We start from the raw sequence: 6,490 nt of genomic DNA on the forward strand, positions 1-6,490 counted from the left end.
TTTTTTGCCAAAATTCTAATACACTGCACACCATAACTCTGCTTAGGAAGCCACAAAAGAACCCTTAGAAGTTAATAAGGGATGCTGAGTAAGTCAATTGTTGTCCCCAGCAATGTGAAACTGCTACATAGTGTGATATAGTTGAGTATGTCTCCTAGATAAAAGAAGCTATGGGTGTGAAACTTCACAGCAAGAAGGCTTAATAATTGCTTTATCAGAATGTGCAAAAAAATTAATTAAAAAAAATCTCTGAAATTTTCAATTGAGTTTTCCCACAAATTTTGCTTGTGCCCAAATGTATGGCTTTCCAAAATATGATCACATTAATTTTTATGAAGTAAAATTAGACAAGTGCTCTCTCTTCTAAGTTGTAAGGTTGGTCACTTAGGTGATGACAACAATGAACTAATACTGTCCCTAACTTTTCTTCTCCAAGGTTGGTTCAATACAAAGTGAGCTGCTCTATGCTGAATCATTTCAAATTTATTAATTTGATTTTGGTGGTAAGGATCCCAAATAGATGAAGCATAATCTAGTACTGGTAACACAACCTGCTTATAGCTTAATTCTTTCAATGCTTTTGAGCAAGTGCGCAAGTTATGATTCAAAAATCCAATTAATTTCATTGCTTTGCCACGTACATAGTTAACATGTGGTTTCCAAGAAGGTTTATGGTCAATGATAACTCCCAAGATAGGACGTTGTTCAACGATGTTAAGAACTTGACCTGACATTGGGTATAAGAATCCACTTTTGTAGTGGTGTTTGGACAGTTGCATGATACAGCATTTATTGATGTTAAATTTCATTTTCCACTTGTCAGCCTAGGCAGAAAGCCTTTGTAGATCTTCCTGAAGTATTTGGTGGTCAGTGACAGTTAATTTTGGACAATAAATCAAACAATCATCTGCAAATAATCTAACTGTGCTCTGAATGTCAGTGACCAGATCATTTATATGTATACATACCAGAAACAAGGTGGGTCCAAGAAATGAGCCCTGGGAGACACTTGATGTAACTTTGCAAGGGGTAGAATATGAGCCTTCGACTACAACTTGCTGTGTTCTATTAATGTATAGGCTAGTGTTATGCCAGCATAATGCTAGCATATTAGGTGGATATTTCAAATTACGGAGCTTGATTTCTTGAAAATAGATTGACCCTCTCCAATAGAGCAGTCAGTAGGAACTGCTAACTGCAATAGAGCACTAAAATGCATTGTACATAGCTCCTTAGATCGATACTCTCTAATAGAACAGTCACTTTGTAGTAAAATACTCATTCATTGATTCAAATGTTCCAAGAATATTGTAAGAAATGTTGCTAACCTAGGAGCATAATGCAAGCATAATGGGAACACTGAAAGATCATAATAGGCAAAATTTTGAGAAATTCCTGAAAGTATTTTGGGCAAAATTTTGAGCATATCTGACTCAGGCCTACTAGTGGATATTAAATACCAATTTCAGTCATAGACAGTGTACTACATATACGTATATATATATACATGTAGCCATGATTAAAGTATGGGGATTAAATGTTTACTAGTATGGTTCTGGGGTGGTCACCACCAACGGGCTTTCTTTGATGTTAAGGTGTTTAATCCAACTGCTTCGTCATACCGTGCTACACCAGTGGCTTCATTGTATCGGAGATTTGAAAAGGAGAAACGTAGGAAATATGAGCAGAGGATTAGGGAGGTTGAGATGGGTTCATTTACCCCATTAGTCTTTTCAACGTTTGGTGGAATCAGTGGATGTACCAGCATCTTTTACAAACGTCTAGCCTACTTACTGTCCCTGAAGAGAGAAGTTCCCTACAGCAGCGTGATGTCTTGGCTACGTTGTCGCATCAGCTTCTCGTTGCTCCGCTCAGCGATTGCGTGCCTTAGGGGGGCGCGCTCCCACAGTGGTTGTTCCATCATAGATATTAGAGTACTCTAATATCTATGGTCCCATCAGCCATAGGGCACTTGACCTTGTACTATCAGAGGGTCGGGTGCCTTCCCCCTAATTATTTAAATTGCTCCCTTTAATCTCAGTCCAATTTTTGTCTAGCACTTCAACATCTAGTGCTAGGGGTGGTGGCAAGGGGTGCTGGTTACCCCGGGAAAAAAAAAAAATGCATTAGAGCGACCTCAGTCAAAATTTGCCCAAAATGCTTTCAGGAATTTCCAAAATTTTTACCTATTATGCTCTTTCAGTGTTCCATTATGCCTGCGCTATGCTCCTAGGTTAACAACATTTCTGTACAGTAATCATAAGTAAGAAGCTGGTGAATAAGCTTCATTCAGTAGGCTTCATTACTTCGTTGTGGCTAGGCGTTACTCAGTGGATTACTAATGAGATTAGTAACTTTGTTACTTGTAGCAATAATATTATGTAATAGACTCATTACAGTAACTATATTACTTAGGTATTAGGCCAATGAAACTTGATTAGCAGTTTCGCGTCATCGCCCGCATGCATTTGATACACCCGCATGGAATTTCATTATTGGTATTTCAGATCGAAATACTCTAATAGAGCAATCACTTTTACTCTAATAGAGCAATCAGCTATACTCTAATGGAAAAATCACTTGTTTAGGAGTTACAAAAATAGCTGAATATTCTTATTTGGATCGGTAACGTACTTTAGCTATTTAATGCAAGAGTAATCAATGTAGATCTTACTGTTTTTTGACAGAATTCTTCATGTTTGGGAAGTGCGTTGTACTTTTGTAAAATAATGAATAATGAATAATAACCGCCCGCCCGCATCAATTTTTAAAAAATCTGAGCGAGAAACTGGCAATCAAGTTTCATTGGCCTAATGCATTACATTTGTTAGTAAAGTAACTTGAGTTATATTACCTGTTTTTATAGTGTATTTCGTTATATTACTTAGTTACCACAAAAGTAATAATATTATGTAACACGTTACATAAGTAACGCGTTACTCCCAATACGTTACATAAGTACGTAATGCGTTACTCCCAATACGTTACATAAGTAATGCGTTACTCCCAACACTGTATGCTAGCATAGCACTCCAGCCTATTATGCTTTTTGCTATGCTGGTAGCTATATTTGATGCAGGCCTAATCTAGTATACACACTGAATAGCTGCAGGTATAGATATTGTTGTTTATTACGTAGCCTGGGTTTTGTACAAATAAGTGCAATGTTACAGCAGAAGTTGTTAATCGTTTAAATATTTCAAGATCAGTGGTGGATTGATTAGAGAGGAAATACATAGACTGTTTCCATTGGTGAATAGTGACTAGTTACTAAGTTGAAGCATATTTATGATTAAATTTCTGATCATGATGCATGGGCTCAGGTAGCAGTTTGATTTAATGTTGACAGGCAGTGCAGTGGTCTGGAACAAGTAACATGATTTGCTATCTTGTACAGTAGGATAAGGCAAGCTTGCTTTCTACACTCTTGAAGAGACGGCCAATTTAATTCATTTAACATTTCTGTGATACTGCCATGGTGGTGTCTGTTCAAAGGCACATTTAAGACAAAAAAAAGCTGGTCAACATTGAGTTTAGAGTTGTCATTGTTTGTGGTGTGGATCCCAGGTGGCACAGCAGTATTCAGTAATAGTAGCAGGGACTGTTCGTAGGCATATTCTTTGAAGTGCTTATGACAGGAATAATGTAGATTTTGTTTTTAAAAACCAAGTAATTATTTGCAGATGTAGTCAACGTGATCATGCCATGATAGTTTGTTGTTAATACAAATTCCAAGCTATCTTTTGATTTTAATGATACTATAATATTACTCCATCCATTTGGTATGTGATGGTGTGATGTGTGGTGACTTATAAGATGCAGTTAAATGCAGTAGATTGAAGTTCCTCTGTCATTCATTTGCCCATTTTATAAGAATAGTTAAGTTATCTTGCAGAATCTTCTGATCACTTGGAGGATGTAAGGGTCTGTAAATTATGATATCTTCTGCAAACATTCACAACTCACTGTGTATGTTTGTAGTTATGTCATTTCTTTATACCAGGAAAAGTACCGGTTCCAGAACTGAGTCTTGTGAGACATCAGATGTAACTTCACAAGATCTGGAATAGTGGCCTTCTGTACTACTTGTTGTGTTCTGTTATGAAGAAATTATTCACACCATTTTAGTAAACTCCCACTCACTCCATAATACTCCAGTTTGTGTAGACCTAATGCATGCACAACCTTGTCAAAGGCCTCGGAGAAGTCTAGTACTGCCAGATCTGCCTTGGCTATATTGTTGACAGTCACGAAAAGTTGTGACTCACCAGAAGTGATGTTCTCTGAATCCAAAATTGCAAGATGTCAGTTGGGTGTAGAATTTTTATTAATTGACTGTGCTCCATTGCTTTGCAGATTACAGAAGTTAGTGATATCAGATGGTATTTTTTTGGGATTTGTTTTGTCTCATTTTTTAAAACTGGTGTGTCATATGCATGCTCCATTGAGTTATGCATGCTTCCATTGAGTTGGTAGTCTACCACAGCTGAGAGATGTATTCGTGCCTGAATGAATTGTATCATATGCTGGATATTTTTTGAGATAATTAAAACTTGTTTGCAATGGTTTTAATTTATACCCATAGCTACCTGTTGGCTACTGGTCGATATCTTGCTTCACGACTGAATTATGATTTATCAAACCAATTACTGGCCAAATGCTCCATGACATCCAGTACCACCCGGTGTAACTAATTCACTACTGTAGCCATCTCTTGGTGTTCCAGGGGGACTGCAAATATATAGATATGCACTGACATCTTGACAGAACTACAGTGACCAACCTGGGACACAGTAAGAGTTTGCAACTGGACCTGGTGGTCCAGGCATGAACTGATTGGTATCAGTATTGATTATCATTTGATGTATTAGACCTCCAGATGGTTTGATAATGTAATACTCATCCAGCATGATATACAGACACAGGGAAAATAGCCTGGAGGTCAAGGGGGGCCAGGGATACCAGGCGGACCTCTTAATCCTAGTAATCCTTTGGGTCCTGTTTTTCCATCCTTCTCTATTTGATTTATATTGCATAGTTATTATGATATTCTTCCTTATAGGTACCTTTTTCTCCTTTGTCTCCACTAGTGCCATCATACCCACTAATCCCAGGATCACCAGGGAGTCCTGTGTAGCCTCTCACTCCACGAATACCTTGATAACTATAATCACCTTTGGATGCTTTCTCCCCTAGTGGTCCAATAGTAGCTACTCTTTTGCCACGTAGGTCAGGTGAACCAATCTGATTATTAGCAGGTGCAAAATAAAAGGGCAATATTATTATCATAGCAATGTACCTTCTTTTCTTCACACAATAATCCTTTTCTACCTGGTGGTCCTTGTTTTCCAGCTCTACCAGGAGGTCCAGTAGCTCCTGGTTGACCTTGTTATCCAATATGTCCACAGGTACCTTTACTTCCATTGTCTCCTGGGTAACCACGTAGACATACAAATGGATAGCAAAAATATTATTATTGTTATTATAGCTATGTATACGTATGTAGAATTGTGCACTATACACATATGTTGACATTTAGATTTCATAATGTTAAAGTTTTCCAGTAGATATATATATATTGTAGTTATAAAATCCTTGACACTGTTTCTTGTATCACACAGTATTCAGGTGAAAAGTCATACTGATAGTCATAAAAAATCATTATTAACTTAATTGACATTAATTCATTGTACAGAGAAAAGCCACTTACTCAGTATATATGCTCACTCCCTTTATGGGTTGAAACAAATATTTGTTGATTTACTGTGTAGTAGGTACTGAGATGCACAAATACATAAGGTGAAAGCAAATTCTTCTAATGAGCTGAATTACTATTCCAATGATCAGTACTGTACTTTTTAAATTTGAAATTTTATGTTAACCATTTGCTACAAAATTGTATGTATACAGACATCAGCATAAAGTCTTCACTCTTTGATTATTATTCCTGTAGTAAAGCAGGGGCGAATTTAGGGAGGGGGCTAAGGGGGCTGTAGCCCCCCCCCCCTTCCCTTTCTAAGTTATGCAATTGTCAATTTCATGCCCCACCCCCGGGCATCCCCACACCCCAGGTGGGGATTTGACATTGCTTCTTGTCCCCACCCCTGGGGCAATTGACAGTTGTCAAATTCACTGACCGATTTTTGGTAGTTGCATTTCTAAGCAGGTTAAAAAAATAAATAAATAAATAAAAATAAAAATTGCACTTGCTATAATTTTACTAGCTACAGGGCAGGTTTATTACTAGTCGCATACATGAAATATTCGCTTAGTCATCCTTGAGGTGTTGTCAAATCCCCTACTATGGGGGTGGGGACATAGTGGGGATTTGACAGCCGATTTTGCCCCAGTAGTGGGGAATTTGACACCATGATTTGTCAAATCCCCTGTATTCCCCCACCCTCCCCGGGGGTGGGGGGGTGGGGTGTGAAATTGACAAGTGCATTAGTACTTGACCAATGAAACCCTAAATCTTCTATGTGTATCAAAA

This window comes from Dysidea avara, chromosome 4 (genome assembly GCF_963678975.1).
Source record: "Dysidea avara chromosome 4, odDysAvar1.4, whole genome shotgun sequence".
NCBI lineage: Eukaryota > Metazoa > Porifera > Demospongiae > Dictyoceratida > Dysideidae > Dysidea > Dysidea avara.